This window comes from Melospiza melodia, chromosome 26 (assembly GCF_035770615.1).
Source record: "Melospiza melodia melodia isolate bMelMel2 chromosome 26, bMelMel2.pri, whole genome shotgun sequence".
Lineage (NCBI taxonomy): Eukaryota > Metazoa > Chordata > Aves > Passeriformes > Passerellidae > Melospiza > Melospiza melodia.
The window spans coordinates 3034801-3045987 of NC_086219.1; the positions used below are offsets into that span (position 1 = coordinate 3034801).

At 47.5% G+C, this 11187-nt stretch overlaps 1 protein-coding gene across 1 annotated transcript in view; it reads left to right on the plus strand.

Annotated features, from left to right (window-relative positions):
• PRDM16 (PR/SET domain 16) overlaps window positions 1-11187 on the plus strand; it is a 300196-nt gene that overhangs the window by 237395 nt on the left and 51614 nt on the right. The window lies entirely within an intron of this gene.

Sequence of the window (11187 nt, forward strand, 5' to 3'; positions counted from 1 at the left end):
AAAGAGATTTTCTGGGAGCAGATTTTTCCTGGAAGTGCCCTGAAGATCTACTCCTCTGGCCTCACTCCCACTCTTCAGCCAATATCCAAAGGCAAAAGGTTTGAGACAAGCCTGGATGCTTTAAAAAACCACAGCAGAGAGGAATTTTTAACTGTGGAACAGCTCCCTCATCCCAGATCCTTGCTGTCCTTCCAGCAGCCAAGGCAAGGGGAGAAGATGGTGGTTGATGCTCTGAGCCTTGGGTTGTGCCCTGCCAACGCTGAGCATCCCCAAATTCCCTCACAGCCTTTCCTTTGTGCTGGGAAGGCTTCTTGCTCTCAATTTTGGTGACAGCACACACTGAGTACCCCCAAATTCCCTGACAGCAATGGTCAGCCCTTCTTTTATGCTGGGAAGACCTCTTGCTCTCACTTTTAGTGAGGGCACACCTTGAGCACCCCCAGATTCCCTCTTAGCCCTTCCTTCATGCTGTGAAGGCTTCTTGCTCTTATTTTTGGGGGGTGCACACACTGAGCACCCCCAAATTCCCTCATTGCCCTTCCTTCATGCTGGGAAGGTCTCTTGCTCCCATTTTGGGTGAGAGCAAACCCTGAGCATCCCCAAATTCCCTCAAAGCCTTTATGCTGAGAAGGCCTCTCACTCTCAATTTTGATGAGAGCCCACACTGAGCACCCCTAAATTCCCTCACAGCCCTTCCTTCATGCTGGGAAGGCCTCTCGCTCTCAATTTTGGTGAGAGCAAACCCTGAGCACCTCCAAATTCCCTCACAGCAATGGCCAGCCGTTTTTTTGTCCTGGGGAGGCCTCTCGCTCTCATTTTTAGTGAGGGCATACCCTGAGCATCCCCAAATTCCCTTTTTATTTTTGTGCTGAGAAAACCTCTTGCTCTCGCTTTTGATAAGAGCACACCCTGAGCACCCCCAAACACCCTCACAGCCCTTCTGTCATGCTGGGAAAGCCTCTTGCTGTCACTTTTGGTGACATTGCTAAGGTGAACCAGCCCTCGTGCAGGATGTAGGGCCGTGGTGGGACTCTGGCCCACAGGCCTCGTTTAGAACCTTCTCTGGGCCATGTTTTCAGTAAATATCGCTCTGAGGAGATCACACATCTCAGCTCTCTGCGGGGTGGGCAGCACCTCGTGAGAGAAAATCTCCCCCCAGGGTTGCTTTGTTTCCTGAGCTCCTCAAAGAACGGGGCTGCTGGTTTTTGAAGGTTTTGAACCTCGAATATCCTCTGGTTCTCTTTCTCAGTGCCAGCCCAGCTCAAACTCATCTATTTCACACCTTCTGAAGGGCAGGAGAGCAGCTGCTGCTGATAACAAAGATTAGGGGGACTTGGCTTCCTCGTCCCTCTGGGGGGGTTTCCTGTGTCAGGGGCACAGCTGTGCTCGTGGGGGAAGGCACAGCCTTGCTTGGGCTGCTTTTTGGTGGGGTTTTTTTTCCTCTTTTTTCTTTTTTTCTAGTGGTTTTTTTTTTTTTTGTTTGTTTGGTTGGTTGGTTTTGGGGGGGTTGTTTTTTGTTTGGTTTTTTGTTGGTTTTTGTTTTTACCTCTGTTCTGAAAGTGTCAGATCGTAGTTAAACCTTGGGAATACATAGCTTCTGGGCCTGTAAATTCAACGCTTTTTATTTTTTTGTGCGGTTTTCTTGGTTTTTTGGCGGTTTTATGGTTTTTTTGTTTTGTTTTGTGTTTGTTTTTGTTTATCTCTCTTGTGAAAGTGTCAGGTCATGGCTAAACCTTGGGAATACGTAGTCTTTGGGCCTGTAAATACAACGCTTTTTGGGGGGGGGGTGGGGGTTTAGGGGTTTTTTGTTTGTTTTTTGGTTTTGTTTTGGTTTTCTTTGTAAATCTCTGTTCTGAAAGTGTGAGGTCATGGTTAAACTTTGGAAATATGCAGCCTTTGGACCTGGAAATTCAAGACTTTTAAAGCCAGTGGGAGGAGAGGTGCCCACGTGTTCCTGGATTGCTGGGTTGTTGTTATCCATGCTGATGGGGAAAATAAGGAGGATAATCATCCCCTATTAACCTCCTAAACTTAGTGCTAGAAGAGTGTGATACCTGTGTGTCTTGGGGCTTGCCTTGCCCCTCTGAACCACACCTCTGGCAGGTTTTTGATGGTGATTCCCTTCTTTCCATGGTTGTGTGGTGGCAGCAGTTTAAGCAGCACCTAAAGCAGGGTGCAGAAGCTCTGGGAGAGGACAGAAGTGAGACCAACACAGTGGTTGTCATTGCATGGGTGCAACTGGCACCAGTCACACATGGAATAAAGGTCCACATCCTTTCCAGCCTCTCCAGACATTCAACACTTTGAAGTGAAGTTCCCTTCACTCCTGATTCCCTGTAGTTTTCAATCCCAGCAGAAAATTTGATTTGTGCTGTGCCGCGGTGTCCAAACATGGCCCAACCACCAGAAGCAGGCTGCAGGGTAACTCCAGGTATCAAGCTTTAAGAATAGCACTCTTAGAAGTTTTCAGGAGTGAAACACTCAGATGTGTCCATCAAATACACCCCAGGGAAGGGCCTTCCTTGTCTGTGTCCCTGAACTTGGGCCATATAGCCCAAAATCTGTTAATTAATTGAAAATGGGTGCTATGGGTCCTTTCTAAGCCCCTCAGCTCTCTGAGTTCATACATCTTCAACAATAAGCATTGTTGGATTACAATCCTGTGTAATTCCAGAGCCTCTGCAGGGGGAGGCAGTGGATCTGCCAGGGCTCTTGGGTGACAGTCTGGATTCTTCTCTAGGAAGGGGCTCAGAAGGGACCATAAGACAATATCATTTCATGGGGTCTTCTCCTGCTGGCACCACCAGTGGCCTTTGCCAGGCTGATGCTTTGGAGCTGATACCAGCACCAGGAATGGGCAGCTGAAGCCTCTGCTACTTTTTTGGCCGGAGTGTGAAATGCAGCAGATGGGTTTGGCACCAAGTGCTGCCCATAAATCACTCTGGAGAGGCCTCCACACTCGTGGTGTTCCACAGCTCCATTCCCAAAATGTTACTAAAACCAAGCTGGACTAACAAAACATTGTTTAAAGCCAGCAGCAGCTCCCTCTGTCTGTCCTGATCCAGTGGATCACCTCAAGAAGCTGATCAGAATTTATTTTTAAGGTTGGCTGTGTTTTCCTTACAGCATAAGAACCTTTTGGGGTCTGGATAAGGGAAGCAGCTGTGCCTCAGTGCTGAGAGGACTCTTGGACAAATTACCATGAGAAAATGTTCCCATCTTCATACAATAAAGTTCTGTTCAGCTTCTGTGCCCACTCCCTTCTGCCAGGAGAGCTGCCCTGCTCTTCCTCCCCCCGGGCTGATTGGCACCCGGTCATTAGGGAGCCGTTTTAGCCCACATCTTCCTTTGGAAATAGCAGCAGAGGAATCAGACCCTAAAGCCTTTTGGATCACCACAAAAGCTCTGGGATACAAGTGATTTTTGTCTGGTTTAACCCCTTGGAGCAGCCCTGGGAGCTCAGCACTGCTGCTCCTCCTGCTGCTGCTCCCTCTCCCCAAAGCAGTGAAATGTCCTGAGACTCCAAATCCTCCCCTGCCTGTGGTAGCCTCTGTCTTTTTTATCAGAGGAAGATTTCTCCCAAGTTCCCATTTTATTCTCATCTATGCAGAACTTTACAATTACAATTCTTTAGGAACGAGCCAAAATGCTCTAGGACACAAAAATGGCATGTCCTGAACTCTTTCGGCATGGAGGAAAACTTCAAAGTTTTTGTGTGTGTATATTACAAAGAACTGGAAATCCCTTCCTTGCCTCGTGTGTACAATATCTGAGGCAGCCCTGGGATCTGATTCGAGCACAGGTTTTTTTATGGTTTACTGTTTAATTTAAATCAGTGTGGTATGAATTACGTTAGTGCTGAAAAATGAGCTTTTGTTGAGATAAATGCCTGCCATCAGCTTGGAAGTTGTCTTCTGTTTTGACATCTTTACTCGGTGTTTTTCTGCGTGGTGATGAGACCTTGCTGTGCAAGGGGAGCTGATTGCCCTCAGAGAGGAGAAAAAGTGGGGAGAGAAACGAGGGGGTGGGATTGGGTTCCTGCATCAACAGGAATCAGCATTGGCAGCACCTTCTGTGGCATCCTGGCTCATTCAGGGTGTCTTCTGGGCAGCAAAACTGCATCTCCAAGATGGGAATAGAAGGAATTATAGGTAGAGGGGAGGGAAAGCAGAGCCAGGGTGGATTTTTCTCGAGATTTCTTGATTTCTCCTCTTTGCCCCATGGCTCTGTCGGGTATCCATGGTGTCTCTCTGCTGTGGAGAGCAGGAGATGCTTTCCTGGAGATTGCATTTAATGGGTGTAAATGTAAATTTAATGTAAATGGTGCCCTGTATGATTCTTTGTGCTGTTGGTTCTTCCTGAGGCTTTGTGTGTAGGGTCAGGGCTGATGTTCCTTCAGCTGGAGCAAATCTGAAAGACACAGCAGTGCCACTGCAGCTTTTTCCAGCCCTTTTTATCCTGATGCAGAGCAGACACTTGGGAAGCACTCACTGTGCTGGTGTGCAAGAGAAGAGCAGTTAATAGTGGGCAGCCCTTCAAAAGGCTCTGCTGGATTCAAACACTCTCCAGAAACCCAGCCTTGCTTCCCAAGCTCGTGTGAGCCATCCAGGCTCCTCTGCTTGGAAGCTGGACAGGGACTTTTGGGAGAAAGCAGCCTTTTTTCATGTGATTCCTCGTGTGCTTTAGATGTGGTGGGGAAAAAAGAATGAGAAGGTTATTTCTTGTGACAGAAATACATCCCAGGACCAGCCTTCCCTGGGATGGTTTTGCTCCAGACCCTTCGTGAAGCCAGAGGGTGCAGCAGCCCAGCAGCAGCTCAGAAATGCACACACCAGTGGAAAATTCCCACTCCAGATGTGTGGCTTGGGTGGGAGTGGAAGCTCAAATCCATCCAGACTTTTAAAAACCTGAATTGGTCTCTGTCTCATCAGCAGCAGCAGCTCTCTGCCCACCTCGAGCCCCCTTTAGGCTCTGCAGTGTCACCAAACTCAACCCTGTCAGCAAAAGTCAGCAATGTCACCAGGCTTGGCAATGTCACCAAACTCAACCCTGTCACCAAAATCAGCAATCTGTCACCAAAGTCAGCAATGTCACCAAGCTTGGCAGTGTCACCAAACTCAACCTTGTCACCAAAATCAGCAATCTGTCACCAAAGTCAGCAATGTCACCAAGCTTGGCAGTGTCACCAAACTCAACCTTGTCACCAAAGTCAGCAATGTCATCAAGCTTGGCAGTGTCACCTGGCTCCACAGTGTCAACCAAACTCAACTCAACCCTGTCACCAAAGTCAGCAATATTACCAGGCTTGGCAGTGTCACCAAACTCAACCCTGTCACCAAAGTCAGCAATATCACCAGGCTTGCCAGTGTCACCTGGCTCCACAGTGTCATTGGGCTCAGCAGCCTCTGCCTGGCATCACCAATCCCACTGTCCCCGTGCAATCCAGCCGGGTTTCCTCACATTCCTGGTTCTCCCAGCTCTCGGCTGAGTTTGGAAGAAGCAGAAACGTGCTTGTTTGAAGGAGGAGAACCATAAAGATTTGTTTTGCTCCCCTCTGAGCATTCAGAGTGTTTGGACTCACTGGGGTTTTGTTACAGAGTTGGTGGGTTCTGTGCTGTACTGCTGGAAACCCACGGGGAGGTTTGTGGGCTGCTGGTTCCTCAAACTCTGCCCAAACTCTGCAGTGGCTTCAGAGCAGCTGAGCATCAATGATTTTTTTCATTTAATTGTCCAAGGCTCTGCAGAGGGGATGGGACAGGGGTGGTGAGGAGAATTCCTGAGGACAGGATCCTGCTCACAGAGCCAGAACTGGGCTCTGTGATCCTGCAGCCCTCAGAGCTTGCACTGCCCATGGCCCAGGGGGTCACACTGAGGATGGAGGTGCAACCATCACACAGAGAGCTCTGTAGCCTCTTCCCTCTTCATCTGGTGGGTTTGGAGCTGGGAGCTCCTGTCAGGACCTTCCATTTACTGTACATCACTCAAAGTAGCTCTCCCCGAGAACACTCCGAGCTTTTCCTGTGGCCCTGAGAAGACAAGTTGGGTTTGGCTCAGCTGCTCTCCCCAGTGCTGTGACCTGTTTTTGTCTGACACGTTTCTCATTAACTCTTTGTCAAATCACCAGGAAGCCTGCTTAATTGCAGGCAGAGTGCTGAATTTATGAGTTCATCTAGGCTCCGTGTCTACACATTGACAGAGGTGTTTCTCTGGATGAAGTCTTTTTCTCTTCATTTCGTGGCAAGAATGGACTTTCTGTTTCAGTTACTTCTGAAAGTCATAAATTGCAGCAGTCCCTCCCTTCCCTTTATTTAAAAGAAACACAACAAAACTTCATGGCAACAGTTTATTGCTCTAAATCAGCTCGTGGGTCATTAAAGCAAAAAAAGGGAGGGGGAAAAAAAAAAAAAAAAGGAAAAAAATCTCCAACTCCTGCCAAATAAAATGTGCACATCAGCCAAGCTGTCAGAGGCAGATTCTGCGACCATGGGATGAGAAGGTTTATTACACTCTGGGCTTCTGGGGAGGGATGTTATAGCAACAGGACGCTGGGTCAGTGATGGCAAACTCCTGGTTGCTCCGTTTCTCCATGCACACTAGGAATCCATTAAGCCAACTGACGACAGATCCGCAGGCATTCCAGCCCCCCGGCACACCTCTGCCGGGGCCAAACCTTGGACTCTGCCCATTAAAACGTGAAAGAAACAACCCAACGGAGAGCCCACAAATTAGAGGGGCAGGAAACCTCAAATGATGTGCAAAAAAAATTGTAAACGTTCGAGAGGATTTTTCCATAACTTCTGCCCCCATAACTCAGCATTTCTGATGTTAATAAATTACGGAGCGGAGCCTCTGCGAGATCAAGGAGCTTTTTGGATCCAAACCCCGAGCGCTGCTCGGCAGACAGCAGATGAAGCTGCAAAGTGAGCCCTGGAACATGACAACAATTTCCTTTTGGCCGGCTGGGGATGGATCTGAAGCACAGGCGCAGCCGGAGCACTGGCTCTGCGTCCCAAATCCGCGTCTCCGCACAGGGCCAGTCAAAGCCCTGTAATCCCAGGGAACGTGAAGGTGCATTTGTTTGGAGGGGATGAACTGGAGAGGAGGAGGCTGGGGGGACTTCAGAGCAAGCAGAGCTCTGTGAAAACTCCACCAGACAAAATCATGGCACTGTTGCTGGCAGGGAAGGGAAGGGGAATTGGGAATTCTTAGATGAGCTGTTGGATTTGAAGACAAAAGCGCTGGGAGGTGCCGTGGGTTAATAAATAAAGACTGAACTCACCATCTGCGGCAGAAGGAGAAAAGATGAACTGAAGTTTTGGCGTGTTCAGTGATGAAAAAAGGAGCGGGGAGAAATCCATGATGGGGTGGGAGGGATGAAATGGAAGAGCGGCCAGAGGAAGTGCTCTCACAATAATTAACTTTCTGAGCGTGGCTGCAGGCTGCAGGCCAGACGAAAGTCTGCTTTTCCAGCACATCTCCAGGGCAGGGGCTGTCCCAGACTGCTGGGGTTTAACATGGGGACAAAGAAAAAGGGACAAATCTTGTTCCTGCAGGGAACCCAGCTCCATGGGGCAGGGATGCTCAGAGCCAAAGTGATTAAAGAGGTGAAATGCACTTCCAAAAATTGACTGGAATAGCTGCACATGATGGTTATAGACGTGCAAAACCAGCACCAATTACTAATTATAAACTGATTTTATTTTGTTTTCTCCTCTCCATTCTCTTCCCACCTTTTTTCACCTCTCTTTTCCCTCTGACAACTTCTTTTAATGTCTAAGAGACGTCTCCACTGATACAGAGCACAGGCAGAAATTCCATGTCAGCTCCACGAAGTCAGAGTCCTGCTAATAATTACACTGCATTTTCGGATTGTTTTTCGTTTTCATGTGGCATCTCTGGGTTTTTTTTGCTGTTGGTGGTAAATATCTGATATCAACTTTTACCTGCCCAGGAAAACAGGTGTGGATGGTTTGGGATTAAAGCTGCTGCCGAGTCCTGGATAGGGGGGGACTTAATTCTGGTTTTAACTGTGAATAAACAGATTTAATAGAGCTGGAGATGCCTGTTGGGGTAAGAGCATCCCCGGGTGGGTGGCTGTGGGGAGCTGAGCCTTCCAGGAGTGGGATGAATCTGGGATCTTTAATTTGCCCAATACCAAAACTTTTTGCCTCTATTTTCCTTCTTGTCATTGAGCATGGGGTATCCCTTGGTTCTTCAAAAGAACACAGAGAAACCAATGCTCCATGAGCATCCCAGGAGCATTTTCAAACTGGATATTTTTTTTTTAATTTATTTTTTTTTACTTACTGACAAAGACTTGTAAACAGTTGGTTTGCAGAATTTCGCCAGAGGAAATTTCTGATTTCCTTCTGGTCTGAACTGGAAGAAGATGTGGTGAAAGGTTTCAGTTTGTTTTTTCTCAGGTTGGGGGTGGTGGTGGGGGGAAAGAGATACTTAAAATATTGTTCTGTGTGTGAACATTGGACAGAAGAAAGAACAGATACTGCAGATAGTGCTGGGTGACTGCTGCAGTGTTGTTAAGCTGTGAAATAACTTTGATAGCGACCATCGGCGAGCGTGTGAACCTGATCTTTAATTAGAGGTGTTGGCCACAGAGGGCTGAGCTGGCCCAGGGGCTGCCCTGGCTCTGGAACTGGTCCTGCAGCACTCTAAACCAGCTGATCACCCCATTTATTCCGTTTTTTGAGTGTCCTGGTGGGTGCCAGCACAGGGATTCATGCTACTCCTGGAAGGCTCATCCTCACCCAGGGATGCTCTTACCCCAACAGGCATCTCCAGCTCTATTAACTATCTTTATTCATAGCTAAAACCAGAATTAAATCCCTCCCTATCCAGGACTCAGAAGCAGTTTTAATCCCAAAACCATCCCTCTTTTCCTGGGCAGGTAAAATTTGACATCAGATGAGGGATGGTTGGGTGCCGTCCCCATTTTGAGCCATGGTGCCAGGAGCTGCCCTGGCTCTGGAACTGATTCTGCAGCATTCTAAACCAGCTGATCACCCCATTTATTCATTTTTTTAGAGGGTCCTGGTTGATACCAGCAGAGGGATGAGGGGTGGCTGGGAGCTGTCCCCGTTTTGCCCTTTGGCCTGTGGTGCCAGCCTCTGTTTGTGGAGGGCAGCGAGGGTGTGTGAGAACAGCAGCTCAGGTTCTCAGGCTCTCACAGCACCTCTTTCTCTCTCGTTTTGATCTGTCAGATTTCACACCCCCAGCTTGGGTTTTAGTGCCCCCACGCAGATAAAACCACAGAGTTTCAGGTGACTTCGGGCTACGGCAGAACCTCCTCCAGAGGCACAGCTGGTGAGCAGGACCCTGCAAAATGAATTTGAGCTGAATTTTGGGCATTTCTCCTGTCATAGTTGAGATGTAGACAATAAAAAAATTGAAAAAACAATTTTCTGAAACTTCAAAACCGTTTTTATTATAGCATGCATGCTTTTTATACATTCTTAAAAACTCTAAGTTTACACTTTACTCATTGGTCATGAGAGACAAATTGCTTGGTTTCTCTTATCTTTCTTTCTTTCTGGAACCTAGAATAGACCCTTGCAGATTTCTCTTATTTATCTTCCTTTCCGGAACCTAGAATGGACACTTGCAGGTTTCTCTTATTTCTTTCTTTCTTTCTGGAACCTAGCATAGGCAGCTGCAGGTTCCTCTTATTTATCCTTCTTTCTTTCTTGGTTTTTATGTCAACGACCTTGGTAAAAAATTCTTTCAGGGGTAAGGATGGATCCTCTTATCAAATTTCTCTCTGGCTCACAGAAGTCCCTGTGGAACCTCTTCCACATTCTCTGAGCTCTCTGCCCAGGGCAGGGGGTTGGAACTAAATGATCTTTAAGGTCCCTTCCATGCTCAGTGGCCCCTAAATGTCCTCTCAAACAATTCTAGAAGATGAAAGGGACCATCTGTAAGATACAGCTGTGAAATTAAAGATCTTATTTTATTTGTGTGCTCTGGATTTGCCATCTTGTGTTCCCAGGGCCACTGGATGTCACCAGTTCCTGGCACTGGGAGGTTTGTGGGCTGCTGGTTCCTCAAACCACTAAAAACTCTGCCCAAACTCTTCAGTGCCTTCAGACCAGCTGAGCACTAATGATTTGTTTCATTTGGTTTTCCAAACAGTTTCCCTGAGAGCTGCTGTCACTTGGTGTCTGGGTGTCTCCACTTGAGGGGCTGGATTGGCTGGGATGCTCAACTGGGGGTCAAAAAATTCAAGAGAAACTCTTTCACCAGCATTAGGCAGCCTCTGTGCCCCTGCAGCTCCCTGAGATAAAACAGAAATTATTGCTATTTTAGCTTGAGTAAACTCAGTAATTGTTCAGCCACATTAAGAATGGGGTTTATTGGTGTTTTTGGTTGGTTGATTGGAGGTTTTTGGGTATTGTTGGCTATTTTTTTTTTTAATTAAAATTTCCAAACACAGAATTGTATTCCTATGCCATCAACACCCACCTCAGACCTTTGATGCTGCCAGGACATGATCAGGTGTTTCTAGAAAGTTCCAGGGTCCAGCTAGGGATGAGTGAATGACCCTGAGTGTTCCCAGGCAGGGGACTGAAGGAACTGAGCACAGCCAGGATTTTTCTCCCACCAGATCTGTCCCAGTGCAGCATCTCAGTGACTCCCAGTGCCATGCTCTGATTAGGAAGGAAGAAGCCCAGCGCTGATGGTGGGATTTTCCCTCACCCATTTTCAGCCAAGGAGCTGGAGAAGGAAGGGTTGGTGGTGGGGATGAGACCAAGAAATGTCAGTGCAGAGAGTTGAGAGCCTGACCTGGACCTGTCCCCCTTGTTGCTGTCATTTCTGGGCTTTAATTTTTCCTCTCCTTTGATTTCCCACCTTTGTTCTTTTTTTTTTTTTTTTTTTCTTCCTTGTGTCTTGAAATAGATGGGAAAATAAAATCGTGTCCCACGAGATTCTGAGAGAATTAATTGCTGGTAAAAGCATGTTAAGAGGTTTTGATGACTGAAGTAATTTGCACTGACACAGGGGCTGGTTGGGGCAGAGGGAAATGTGAATCTCAGGGAAAAAAAAGGAGTTTCTGGAGCAGGGAGGCCCATTTAGGAGCAGAGCAGAACCTTGCTATGCTGGGACCCAGAGGGCTTCTCCTTGTTTTCAGGGTGTGCTGTGTCATTTTTAAAATGTGCTTTTTTTTTTTTGAGT